We start from the raw sequence: 12,650 nt of genomic DNA on the forward strand, positions 1-12,650 counted from the left end.
CACATCCTTTCAAGTATCCATTTTGCACTACTTAAAAATGTTCATGCCCTTTATCAGGCACATGTGGCACCCTTGTGCACTTCCAGAGTTGGTTTCTACTCTGAATACATCTCTTCTAATACAAAGTACACATTCATGACAGCCCACAGTATTAACTCTTATCTTTTTTTCTCTAATCTCTAAGCCTACATTATGCTCTCATTTTCAGCAGACATTGTCATCTGATTGTTTCATTTAGGGCAGTAAGGGTTTCTAGAACATGAGGCCTTTATTCATGGATAAATGTTTTAGAGCATACTGAAATAGCATTACTACTGTGGACATCTGATACCACAATTTCTAGCTTACCGAAGAAAAATAATAAAAATCCTGAGATTTGAGGGACTTTTCCAAGCTCCAAAACTGTGTTTAAGACCAGAATTTACTCACCCTCTCCTCCATTCTTTTGGAACCTACAGTTTATCCTAATAAACAGCCTTCATTTTTCCTCAGCTCCTGGGCAGGTGTCAGTTACACTCTGCACACCCAGCACCACAATTTATTCATCTCACGGGCAGAAACTGGCTAAAGCTCAGTCCTGGAGAGCAGGACAGGGGAACATGTGCTTACCCATGCCCGGTGCCATGCCTGTGACTGCTCACCTTCACCCACACAGTGTAACTCTGGTGGCATTTCAGATGTGCTACAAGAAAAACCTTCTGATTTCATCATCGGGAATTGCTTGAGTTGGCACAGAAGATAGAGCAGCACAGACCCCAAATCGATCAACTAAAAAGCTGTTTGAATGAAACACTGCATCCTCAGCCCTCCAGCTTCGTGATTTTAAATGTATTTCAGTTATATCAGCCTTTTACTTGCTAAGTAAGTTTCATTATCTCCCATTACTTTGTTTACACACCTACCACAACAGAGAAATTACTGGCATTACCCATTATGTCCAGGCTTCCTGCTCCACATTTTTTACTTTGAAAAACAGCTGGTTTAGAAGTTCTTTAGTTAGAAACAACTAAGCATTTGGTATTAAAAGCTGGAAGTCTTAAGAGCTGTTATCACACAAAAAGAAGTATGCAATTAATACACACTATTGGGCCATGTCCTTCTTCAAGTTTTAACTTTTTTATTCAATGATCTTTTTTTTCCTGAAATAGGTAATTTCTGTAAGTTCTTTGCATGGACCACAAGTGTTGTCCACAACAGGAGTGTTCACCTTGCCAGTACAACTCCCAGGCAATATCACACCCCAGCAAACTCCAGTGTAAGACATCTCTGAGCACAGAATCAACTTCTTGGTCTTTTACTCAAGGGAGAAAGCACCCTGCACTGCTGTAGAAACACCACCTCAAGCCTCAGCACCTACTTGGAGCATAATGAATATGCCACCCGTAACACAGCACCTTGCTGGATCAGCTCTGAAGTTGGACAGAACAGTAACCTCTCATAAATCAAAAAACAGCATCATGTCAGAGTCTTTAAAAGTCAGTTTTAACACCTCGAATCACTAGTTTGCCATTTAACCCTTAAGGTAAAGTCCTTTTACCTCTCATTTAGCACATTTTCAGCTCCAAGAAAATCAAAACAGAGTACTCACACTACCTGAATTTCATTCAATTTAGGAATATTAAGTTATTTTAGCACTAAAAAGACAACATCTTCTTGTAAAAATATACACCCCTGAAATTGTGAGTATGCCTTATTTTTCTGGAGTTACACGGGCAATATCATTTTGAAAGAGGAGTATGACAAAGCATCTTAACAGAAGATAATCTTACAGCACTGAAGACTTACACTAGTTTATCTTATGGTTATAATAATTAAGTGGCATACAAAAGTTTAAATTAACCTCTGCTGTGTACTTAATTTCCCAAAATTATGGTCAGGAGTTCCTCAAGACATTTGCTGACAGATACAAATCACCAAGAAGTTCAGCACAAACATTTAGAAGGAACTTTAGCACACGCTGAAGAGACACAGGACACGGGTTTAGCCCCTGAACTGCAATGAAGATAACACAGATGACACTGAAAATTAAAAGAGAAGCAGAAACCAAGGAGCTGACAGCTAGGGCAAGAGAGAGGAAACAATTTTAGTAGACAGGAAACCTCTCGCCTTTAGTGGTAAAAGCCAACTGAAAAATTCTCCCCCGGTTTCAGCAGGAGCGACCGCTGCCGCCTCCCCTGCCGCTTGTTTTTAAGGTGTCGCTCGTAGTCGGCAGCTCCTGCCCAGCGGCACCCCCGGCTCGGCAAACGCCGCTCCCGCGCCGAGGACGAGCGGCTCCATCCCGCCCAGCCCCGCACCAGCCCGGCCCGGCCCCGCTCCCCGCGGGCTCCTGGCTCCCCCCTGGCCGCCATCCGCTCTGCCCGGCCCCGGGAGCCGCCCGCGGCCCGGCCCGACCGCCGCCCTCGGCCCCTGCGCTCCTCCCTGCCCGCAGCCCGCGGGGACCGGCGGGCGCTGCCGCCGCGGGGCCGCCGGCCGCCCTCACGGCACTGCCCGGCCCCCTCACCTCAGCCGCGGCTCTCGGCACTGCCCCAGCCCCTCGCCTTCAGCCGCGGCTCTCGGCACTGCCCCGGCCCCTCACCTCAGCCCCGGCTCATGGCACTGGCCGCTCCTGCCCGCGCCGGGCGGCGGCAGCGGCGGGGAGGCGGCGGCGCCGCCAATCCGGGCCCCGCGGGGGGACGGGCCTGGCCGAGCCGCCGCAGCGCCGGCCCGAGGGGCGGGAAGGGGCGGGACGGAGAGGGACAGGGACGGGCAGAGGGACCGGCACTGGGACTGGGGGACCCCTGGCAGCAGCAGCGGCCCTGTCAGTCCCTCAGGCGCAGCCGGTGTTCCGGCGGCCGGTGGTGGTGACGCCCGAAACGGCCCCCGGGGCGAGGAGCCCCTCGGGCCCGCGGTTCCAGCCGCTCCCGGGCGTGCCGAGCCTCCCGCGCCCCGTGCGGGCCGCCCCGATAATCCGCCGGTCCCAGGACAGCGGCGCTCGGTGCGCGTTTGTGTCACGGGCTCCGTGCAGGGCTCGCCGCTGACATCGCTGAGGGAGCGGCTGCGGCAGGAAGCGTGTGCGCGACCAGGCACGGAGAAGCTGGTTGGTATCTAAACATTGCAGAAATGGCCCAAAATTATCGGCTCCCTCACCGAGCAGGCATTTATCCCAGGAAACATGCCCTGGCAGAGGTCATTTTATTTACCCTTCGTATTTCCCAATTTGCAGCAGACAGAGAAAAAAAATTCTCTGTGTCAAAAGGTTGTTTTCTCAATAATGGTCTTATGCAATAAATTACACCCTTTCTACTGCTTTTACCCTTTACTTAATTGCTTCTGCTTCTGAAGGCAGTTAATGATGACATTACAGCATTACACTGGATCAGACTGATGCTGGCCCAGGTTTCTTTAGTCAACCCTTGGGTTAATTTGGCTGTGCCAATTATCTTCTCTTTAATATTTTCAGTTCGAATTAAAACATAAAGAATCCTGCAAGATCTTTCAGACTCTTTATTTCATACCAGCCTTTATATTTATGATACTTTATGAGGTGATGGGACAAAGTTTATTTACTAATCAACATTTTAGTGGGATATGTGAGCAGAATTCAAATTATTCCAAACTAGCCATTGCAAAGAGTTAAATATAAATTATTAATTTTCAAACAGTTTCCTATGTTATCTGCAGCTGTGCTGAGGTCGGGGGTGCTGTTGCACCAGGCATTACACATATGGTACGTATGGTTGCAGTCTAGGCGAGAAGTAGGTGCAGGTAGCACTCAGACTGCTTCTCTCATTAAATGGCAGCAACAGTTCAGTGCTTGTGGAAGTGAATTATTCACAGGCATCTCTGAGTTCTGTTTTTAAAAGCAGGATTCCTGCATGTAATGGAAAACCAGAGTTACTGAGAGCAGCCAGCACCTGCCAAAATCTGCTTCAGTGAGGAATGGCCTGAGCTCACTAAATGGATGGTCTGAGCCTTCAAGCTGTTGGATGTCCAAGCACTAAACTCAGCAGTCTTAAGGCTCACAGCTGAAGGAACTGAAGGAACCATGCAAAAGACTGCACTATGTGGGTGTCACTGCAGAACCTTAATTTAGTCTTGATTTTTTAAATGACAATATTCTGTTTGTAATACAGATACACATGTATTCATCTCAGACACTTTTCTGTTCATGGCTGTCCTAGTATATAGGAAGACCTTTGAATCCTTATACAAAGCTGATGTTAATGTTTGCAGAGCCTGGAGATAAGATAATGGTTGTTTCCTTAACAACAGGTTTTCCCTACAGGAACAGAGCCTACAGCTGAAGCTGTGGCTGATGGGTTGGTTTTGGCTGTATTAAACTACAATCAACTCACTGGAATCTCTGAGGCTTTTTCTGCCCTCTCTTTGCATGTAACTTAGGCAACACATGAACTAAAACTCCTGACCTCAAGATAAATATTTGTGCACCTGGAGTTAGGTCCTCAGCAGAGGCTTCTTCCATAGCATGGTATGTGCTGAGGAAAGTCTGGAGGCAGCCACTGGGAAAAACTGGGCACAGGATGTGTCTGACCAGGGCACCATTCTCTGGGCTCCATGGGAATCCTCTTCTAAAGGCAAGTTCCAGTCAAGTGGAAGGGGGACAAAAGGAAAAAATCTCAGAATATTTGAATCACTCAGTGCTGTAAGAGTAAATTCTTTTGTTGGATTATTTACCTTCCACGTGTCCTACAAAAAGACAAGAGGATAAAGTCATGCTTATTTATTTTTAATATTTCGGTATACCATGTGTAAGTGTACAGTCATTCTGAGAAGCGGCAGCCTGCAGGCTCTAGAAACAGGTATCTACAGTCAGGAGCTGCTTTTGAAAAGAATTACTTTAATCTTTTGGAACATGTGAGGGAGACATTTAAATATCTTTAAAAGCAGTGCTTGAGCAGGCTGTAAAATAATAGGCAATATTTCTCCCCCAGAGCTACTGTGAAGCTCAGTTCATTTCTCTATAATGCCCCCCTCAGAATTTCACAGCTCAGGGCAGTTTAAAGCCTCTACTTTTGTGAGAAAAGAACATTACATGAGCTTTGGGGTTCCACATGGTTTTCACAAATCCTGGGGAAGACCTGAGAGCTGCAGGACAGCCCTGCTTGCAATTTTATGCTGAGAAGCTTTAAGAGGAATGAGGCAGCAGCTGAGCCTGAATGTGTGAATCTTGGCAAACACAGGGTTGTGTGTGTGAGAGCAGCTTTACTGTTGGTTTGTTTGGTTGTTACCAGTGCAACATTAAACACAACGGAAAGAAGCTTAGCATGGAAAAACCCAAACAAGGCTCCAGCCCACCCAGTGTGTACAGAGCCCAACAAGGACTGGCAACGCTGGGGCTTCCCAGTGCTTCAGCTGGCTCTGATCATGGGTATGGAGGGGAGTATGAGCTTCCTGAAAGCCACATTCCTTCCACAGCTCTTGTGGGCCCATCTTCTGCATGTCAAACACCCCAGTGAGAGTGTTCTCAGCACCTCTCAAATAATTTCTCTGCCAGTGGCTTCACTGCTGTCTTTGGATATGAATTGTCTAACTTGGAAATTGCCCATCATGTCCTCCACCCCATCACTTCTCCCCACACTGATCCCAGCCCCTGTGCCTGGCTCCTTGCTGGCACAAAGGGGCACAGCCTGAACTTACCCTCCCCAGGGAGCCTCCCCAGTCAGCTCCCCAAGCCTGGCTCCAAATCTGCTTCTCTGTTTCTAAAATCCTCCTGGGAACTGCAGAAATTCTGAGCTCTTGTTGCTTTCTGTGCTAAAGCACAATATTCTGGGGTTTGGGGTTTTTTTTATTGCTGCTTCATTTTTAAAGCTCAGCTGAGGATAGATCACAGAATCATTAAGGTTGGAAAAGACATCCAAGATTATTGAGTCCAACCTTTGACTGATCATCACCTTGTCAGCTAGACCAGAGCATTTATAACTCCTCAATTACAAAAGCAGGCAGGTCTCAAATCCATCCATAAAACAAAATATCCAAAAGAATGGTGGAGAGAAACAACATTTATAAATTACAGGAACTTAGTCCTCGTTTGCCTTTGTGATCTTCCTATTTCCCTATTTATTTATTTATTTAAGGCTTCTAGACTCCCAAGTATCCGTGGAGAAACAGCTCTATGCAGCTGCTCATGTCAAGTCCTTGCACTCAGAGAAGACACATTGCCAGAGCCAGAGGAGGTTCCAGCTTGCACCCGTGTCCCTCACAGCCTCTGGTGGCTGCCAGGAGCTCAGGTGGATTCACAGGAGAGGCTAAAGCAAGGCCAGATGGTGTGCAGGGGCAGAGCCTGCCAAGGTGTGCTGGTGCTGCCGAGGTGACACCCAGAGGCAGAGCTGGTCCCAGGGAAGGTGCTTTGCAGGGCAGCCTGGGTCAGGCAGTTTCAGTGCTGGGAATTTGTACTGGTTTCTCTCAGACCTGCAAAACATTCTGGATGGTTCTCACATGGGTTTGTCTCTCCCTGACACTGGATCCAGAGTGGGGAAATGGCCAGAGCACACCTGCAGCGATGCCACCCATCACTGGTGTCCCTGGGCCACCCAGAATAGCCACGTGCCTGCTGCCAAAGTCACAGCAAGGTTGTATGAGCTGGTAGCTGTATTTCAGTGTACCTGGCAAATGTACAAAACTCTAAAAGCCTGAAATCTGATCTGCACATGGTGGAGAAGTCAATACTCCTCCCTCCACTGAGACCTTGGTGAGGTAGGATATTGTGGCTGAGTGCTGGAACACTCCAGAGTGCAACTGTGGCAAAATGCAAAGCTGGGGGAAGGTTGGGCGATGCGGTGGCACTAAGGCTGCAGTTTGTCTGTGCAGGGATTGCACCACAAGGCCTCGACAATAATGTCAGATGCTACGGACAATTTTCTGGTAATCAGGGCAAGCAAAGCACAAAATAAACAGTGTGTCCTGACCTTTCAACTGCCAAATCATTCACCTATTTTAAATCTACAAGTAAATTTAGTTCTGACATTACAGAACAGCTGAAGATACATGTTTAAATCAGCCACATACACTGCAAGTTTTCCACATGCACAGGAGCATTAACACCAGGCAGCAGCACCTTCCTGCTCCTGCCTGGACAGATGCTATGGTTCTACACTGATGGGCCTAATTTAAATGGTTAGTTAAAGAAAAAGAGCATTGACTATAGACTAGAAATGAACAGCAGCTTTTAGATACACAAGTCCAAACCAACTGTCAGGAGGTCCATAATGTTTTTTTGGGGGCAGAAGGAGAACATATGGTCGCACTGTCTCTGGTGATTTTATTGCCCCTTGTCTTCACAGGGAAAGTCAGAAAAATTAATCTGAATTAATAACTTGTGACTTGAAAGTTACAAGAATCAGTTTTGTTATTCAGAGTTACAGTGGCCTTCATTTGATTTAGCTTTCTTCATTTTCCAAGTAAAGTACAATAAATCAGATTAATGCCACTTAATTCTGAATATGAATATCTGCATAGGTCTTAATAGAATTTAACTAATCTACTTTAAAATATAATTCATCTCAGGTTCCCTGAGTGTCCCCTTCAAGGAAAGACTCACATCAATAGACTTAATGGGAATTGTTCCTCGATTGTGCTGGCATGAGATCAAAACATCGCTCTCATAAAAATAGCCACATCTTGCTTAGCTGTCTTAGATGTTCTGAGAGTATTAACACCTGACCCAGAGCCGAATGTATACCTGCTGAAACAGAATCAGAAATGGCAGCATGGAGTGAACTCTTAGTTACAAAAGAGGGATAAAACACTGACTTTGGTTTTTCCAGCTGAGATGGAGAACAGGCATAGGTAGTCAGGGTCATTTCCATGTTCTGAAGGTGTAAACAATATGCGTTGTTTTCATAAGGCTGATATAATTTAGGCTGTTGTGCCATTCTAGACAGTGTAATTTCAAACCTGAAAGTTGCTAGAACCTTTATTTACATGAACTTCACAGAGGTGTGAGGAACTGCTGTCTCTGTGACAGTAACTTGTAACCTTCCACTGAGCAGTAGCATCCTTGTGGCCCATCCCTGCACATCTTTTTCCAGATGAGTTTTACTGGGGAGGTTGGGCTTAAACAATGAGAACATGAAGGTGCAGTCACACCCTGGAACAAACAAGAGCCCAGCTTTGAAAGCAAACACAGGATTGATGTTTTCCCAGGTTAAAGAACTACCTCTGACTGAGCACTCAGTGCCTGTCCAGTCACACAAAATGACCACAGCCAAGATTCAATCCTTCTCTGCTCTCCCTACAGCCAACCACCAGTGGCAGCTCCATCCTGGCCCATTTCTCCAACAGATTCTGACCCAGCTTCCAAAGCCAAAAGTTCTCAGTGCTTCCACAACTGGATTCTTGTTCTGGACTTCACATTCTCCTTTAGCATTTTAGGAGGAAGATCTCAGCACAGAGATTTATCAAATAACATCTCACTGTGCTAATCATTCAGGTGGCTAAATAAAGAACCTGTGCTCCTTAGGATATCTGTTATAGGCAGTGAAAAGGGACAGGTTCCAAACAGGACTCTCAGTGGCAAGACTGGAGACTAGAGCAGCCTCTTAGCTCAGACATGCCAGGTAGGTGTCTCATGAGGCACTGAGGATATTCTGCTCACCTTCCCTGTGTAATTTTCACAAGCTGATGCATAATCCAGTCTCCAAACCTGCCCAGGTGCCCTGACCCTTCTGTCCAGCTCCTGCAGCCATCCCCTATTGCCACTTTCTGCAAGCAGCATCACACTGAGCAGGGCAGCATCTGGCTCCATGTGACCTTGGGGTTTTCTCAGAGTGCCATTAAATCTTTCAATTAAATATTGCTCAGTATTCTATCCAGCAATAATTCCTGAGTCAAAATTTCAAGTGCTGATGGATAATGTATATGTTTTCCACAAAAATCCTATGAGCTATACTAAGGAATCTGATATATACATGCAGAGTCTGCACTGGAATAAAAAGTAAACTAAACACATCTAAGCTTTTAGAACATCAAATCCAGATTCCAGGCAATATTAAAACCTTCCAGATTTGAGTGAGACTCACCAGTCTGTGTTGCCTTCCACTGCATTTAGACAGAGAATTAATCTTGATATTCAAAGCCTTCCAAAACCTTCATGTTTCAAAAATAGAGAAATTTATTTCCCTTGAAGTATAGGCTTGTTACAGCTATTTAGGAACCTCTTAGTGAAGTCAGATGGATCTTGAACCTCCCCTGGGGATGGTTTAGATGTCAGTGTTCATCCATTAACAGATTGGAAACTGTCCAGGGCAATATTGCAAGAAAACACGCCATGTCCAGGCTTTCTTCTGGTTTCTTCCTCTGTTAAACAAGACTCTCTGAGCAGTTCTCTACAAATATATCCAAGGTTAAATATGATAAATAGGGCAAGGAATGCAGAGAAATGCAAATGGCTATTAGCAATGCATCCTGCTGGTTGGTCAAAGGGGTATTTCTCTCTATTGGAAGGGGAGTATGGAGTAAAAACACTTGGACAGTGAGAACCTCATTTTGCCCCAGTTCCATCACTTATTCCTCGTGCTCCTTGTCACTGACAATAAGTGTGCAAAGGTCTTACTCTTCCTCAGCACAATGCCACATGCTGCTTGTGTAACCCCAATTGACACAGAGTCAGGAAAAAGCTTACCAGGCCCAAACAGGTTAAATGTTGCCTTTCATTGGATGTTGTTTTGCATAAGAAACAACCAAGTTCTCATACACAAGCAGGCAGCTGAAAAAGGAACAGCCATCCTGAGAAGGCAAAAGGGCAAATCTGGAGGAGAAACTGGTGCATTCAAGGTTTCTGCCAGCTGGAAAATGTAGGCTTGGAAGATGCAGGGAGGAGGGCAGTGCTTGGGGTGACAGGGAGCTCCCAGCTCCTACAGGAGCAGCCTTGTCTCCAAACCAGGCAGAACCAGATGAACCCTACAAGAATGACCTTGAGAATAAAAAAGTGCTTCTGGATAAGTGCTGGCTAAAATGATTGAAATAGCATGCAGAGAAAGAGAATATTGTCTGATTCCTCTGATTTTAGAGGAAACAGAGTTTTGTACTTTCTCTGTAAATAAAAGGGCTAAGTGATCAATTTCCCTGTTATTAGAAACAATCCACTGGGCATAAAACCTTTTAAGTGCTTTGGTCAAAAACGGGACTTAAAAGCTCCATTCATTTCCTCATGGAAAGGCAGGAACTCCATCCCTTTGACTGCAAATGCATAGATCTTGAAAAGCCGAGGATGCATGAAGGGGACATGTGCTGGGGACGTGATGATGCTGACACTCCTCTGTCCTCAGCATCATCTTTCACTGACAGAAGTACAAAGCAGGTGTAAAGCAGCTTTGTGATTTGTGCTTTGTGAAAAGCACAAAGTGATTTTGGACCAGTGAAATGACTCTAGAAGACACAGCAATGGGGAGCACACAGCCCTCTCCATGTTTGTATGCAACAAAGAAAACACAGATGTGACCTTTGTCAGCAGTCAGTGCACTCATTAGTGTGTCAGAGATAATAACTCTTACACATGAAAATCTGACCTACATATGCTACAAAAGAGAAAAAGGCAACAATTTACTTAAGTCTCTATTATACTGTTAATGATTATAAGCTGAAAAACTAGACCATAATGCAGGAAACTTGTAATTAAAAAGCATCAATTATCATTCTCTCCTTGCAGGGGACATTAGTCAGGTTTGCTTTCCACAGTCCCCTTGGGAATACAGATAGACATGTAGGGCTGTGTGATTCATTCTGGAACAGTCAGAAAGGAAGCAACTCAGTGGGAAAAGATTAGCTTCAAGAAAAAAAAAAAAAGCAAAAGGAAATGATAGTTAAAGACACCCCTTTCAGTGTTTCTTGTTTGACAAAGCACAGGTATGTGTCAGGTTGTTTCTAACAGACCAGCCCTTGCCTCCCTCCAGCCATGACTAAACTGGATTTCTGCAGTGTACACGATGTTCTGAGGCTCCAGGGCTGAGCCAGCTGATATCTTCAGTCATGCTGAACATACCATCCTTCTGCAGAGATCAACTGGTCCCTGGGAGGAACGTGAATCTCTCTTCAGAGGGCTGAAAATTCCCCCTCTGCTGCCTGAAGGTCCCTGATTCTCGGCCAGGGTGAACAGATCATCTGGAGGCTGTTTGAGACTCAGCATTCACAGGTAGAACCAGTTTTTCAACAGTGCCAATGTGTGCTGTAAGCCCATTTAGAGTGGTTCTTGCAGCCCTGAGGAAGTGCCAGAAAATGTGATCCATCACTTTGTGTGCAAGAGCTGCATTCACCCTTGGCTTTCTGTGCTTCCAGCTCTGCCATGGATCACACTGCAGAATCACAGCTCACCTCCAGCCACCCCTGAGTTTCTGCCTCCTAACAGCTACTGCAGCTCTCAGCATTCCTAATAAGAATGCTCTTCAAAACTCCTGTTCCTTTAATCAGCATGCAACAAAAATATTAAAAAAACTCAAACAGTAATAAAGTCAAACCTAAGCTTTGCATTATGGGAGACTCTGAGATTTTCATCATGCTTTAAATAATTTAAAATTATTCAAAAGCAATCTATATTTCCTATTGACAATCTCATGTTAATTTAATAACCTATGTGGCTGTAATTTTCATTAATTGACTTACACTCTGACCGCATCTTAATAGACTTGACAATTTTTTCTCCTATTACACTCTCACAACCAAGGAGGGATGCCAAGTTCACACTTCCAGTAATACCATGATTCAGCCCACTTAAGACAAAGCTCTCATCTTTGTCAACTTCTCTGTCCCCTCTGCTCCTGGGACAGACCAGCAGCCCTCCTTATCATTGCCTTGGAAGCACTTCTCCCCACACAAGGCAGAGAGTTTTCTAAGCTGGTTGGAGCTTGAGCCACTCCAGAAGCTCCCACTGTGAGACAGGCTGGGAGGCTGGTGAGAGCCCCAGGGAACTCAGGAGTTTGGCTCAGGTTAATTCCATGAGGACTGCACTCACTAAGGGCTCTGAGAAACACAAGATCTCAGGGAAGACTCTTCTGCCCTTGTAGTGCTGTCTCATTGATTTGCAAAGTGAAATTGTGTCAGTCACAAGACAGTGGAGACTTGGCTCTGCGTGTAGTTAAACAATGAATAAACAACAAGGCAGTGCACAGGATTTAAAGCCAAGCTCTCCCTACGAAGAGCTGACAGTGCTTTGTGGAAACAGGTGATTTCAGCAGTCACAGCTCCTCTGCAAGCACTCAACAGGGCTTGGATTATGCCAGCTGAATAACAGTGTAATAGGATGTTTTCTTTTGAAGCACACATTCCCAGGCTGGTGCATCACACAGGCCCCTTGGTGCCTCAGGACTCCACATCCCCATCCAGGACTGACACACTGAGAGCAGCAGAAACCTGGGTCAATGGTGCCATTACCTGCAGCTGGGCTTTTTGTTAGCATATATATTTTCTGCTTCTCCTAGTGGTCACCTGACAATGATAAACACAGAAATGTTTGGGACAAGCCACCTCCACAACGCTGATTCTGTCACAGCACGTTCCCCAGTGCAGCACCAACACCATGAAGTGTGGAGCTGTTAAGGTAACGGAACTGATGGGTTGTTTCTTCCAAACCTTCCACAGTCTGGAGGATTTCTCATCACAAGCCCTGCTCATTCCCCTCTGTCTTTCCTTTCATCTTCTTCTAATTGTCTTTCTTCACT

At 45.6% G+C, this 12,650-nt stretch overlaps 1 protein-coding gene across 2 annotated transcripts in view; it reads right to left on the reverse strand.

The window, feature by feature from the left end:
• Positions 1-3,149, reverse strand: part of TEX2 (testis expressed 2) — a 44,392-nt gene extending 41,243 nt beyond the window's left edge. Inside the window, exon 1 of one of the 2 annotated variants that reach the window (XM_053994967.1) lies at positions 2,576-3,149. The gene's annotated coding sequence lies outside the window, so the exon portion shown is untranslated. Of the gene's footprint in view, positions 1-2,500 lie in introns of both variants that reach the window. The other variant, XM_053994969.1, reaches the window with a different exon arrangement.
• Between the last annotated feature and the right edge of the window lie 9,501 nt (positions 3,150-12,650).

This window comes from Vidua macroura, chromosome 19 (assembly GCF_024509145.1).
Source record: "Vidua macroura isolate BioBank_ID:100142 chromosome 19, ASM2450914v1, whole genome shotgun sequence".
NCBI lineage: Eukaryota > Metazoa > Chordata > Aves > Passeriformes > Viduidae > Vidua > Vidua macroura.